This window comes from Scyliorhinus canicula, chromosome 9, assembly GCF_902713615.1.
Source record: "Scyliorhinus canicula chromosome 9, sScyCan1.1, whole genome shotgun sequence".
In the NCBI taxonomy this organism is placed as follows: Eukaryota; Metazoa; Chordata; class Chondrichthyes; order Carcharhiniformes; family Scyliorhinidae; genus Scyliorhinus; species Scyliorhinus canicula.
Window position 1 is genome coordinate 181,548,385 of NC_052154.1, and position 1,735 is coordinate 181,550,119.

Sequence of the window (1,735 nt, forward strand, 5' to 3'; positions counted from 1 at the left end):
GGCTTCAAAGTCGTGACTGATAAATGAGTAATCTGCGTGGATGCGTCATGACTTCAGTCACAGTTCCCTGGGAGCTGGGGAAAATCGTGCCTTACTTGATCCATCCCTAAATGAAAGACTCCCCCAATCAGAACTTTGCAAACAAGGCTCGCTGTGCCGGGCGATCCGCTCAGTATCTTTTATTATCCTCCATAGTACGAGAGGGTTGGTCCTGGAATATCTAATTAGCAAGATCGTGACCCTCCCACACAGTATAATAACTTATATACTTTCTGTGGGTGAGAGGAATTTTAGTTTACAATTGCCACTGACACCTCAGCGGGCTAAATCCAGGAGCGGGAAGCGGAAGGAAGGGGTAAGGCGGATCCAGACTTTTCAAAAACAATTGTTATTGTGGTCACTGGAGATGCAAACGTTAGTTACATTGGGTGTAACAGAGCCGAACATCCCATTGTTATAAGAACCTCGAGTGATAATTAATGTTAAGACGCGTATATTAGAAGTATTGATGGGTGACAGAATTGCTACGGGGCGGAAGGGGACTGTGTCTGCACTCTCTCCCAGACTCAAGACAAAGTGTACTCCGGGCGCAGGAGCTGTTTATTCAGCACTATTTCCAAAAAAAATGTTGAATTAATGACAGTAAAGCATTTTGGGTGCTACACGTTCTCGCACGTTTATGTAAACATACGTTGCCCAGCAAAGGACTTGAGTTCCGCAGTAAAGAAAGGCTGAGAATGGTTCAAAATTTACCTGCTGGATGGGGGGGGGGGGGGGGGGGCATAACCTGGAGGCTGCTTCGATATGAACCGTGCACACTTTACACCAGCCAAGTCTTCCCTCTCCTGGGTGCCAGGAAACTGCGAGAGGCCATGTAAACATTCAGTAAGACCACCCAGTCTGCCTGGGGTGAGGGGGGGGGGGGGGAGACAGGGACACTCCACCCAGCCCCTAGACTGGACAACAAGGTGGCCCCGGATGCTCCATGGTTCCTGGGAGCAGGCTCGCCAATGGCTGGAGGAAGTTGCTGTGATCTGTTTCGTCGGGAGTTTTGAAAAGGGGGGCTCTTGAAAGGAGCTGTGTGGGGATTGGACGATGATGATTCGGTGGCCACCCAATGAGCTTGCGCGCCTGTCCCTATTTATTTACTGGCCAGGGGGACCAGGCGCCTCTTTACGCAGCGCCGGCAATCTGCAGCACAGTCTCCACTTGGGAAAGATCGTGATCCCCGCCAGGATTCCAGTCCATTCCTCCATCAGCATCTCTCCAGCTCCATCCCTCTCTGTGTCTCTCCCCCCCCCCCCCCCTCCCTTCCCTCCCTCTCTCCTCCGCCTCTATTTGTGTTAAAAACATAACCAGGCTGCTCCTGCTCTGGAAATGAGTGGATTGTATGGGCGGAGGCAGATTGGGAGAGGGGGTGGGGGGGTTGCTGCTGGATCGTGTCAGGATGGCGATGGATGTGGGGTAGCTCCAGACACGTCGTGGAGAGCGAGGAGGAGAGGGGAGGGAGAGCCGGAGGGGAGGGGAGGCGGGGGGACCCGAGCGCCCAGGAACGGCTCCATCTGAAACTGGGGAGGACGAGCTGCAAAACCTTCAACATCTTCGCCTCTCGGCACCCGTGCAATCTGCTCGATTTGATTTATTTTGCGCCGTTTCCCCATTGCTGGAGCAACCTGCTGTTCCCCTCCCCACACTGCCTCCCTCCTCACCCATCCACACCCCCACCCCCACCCAC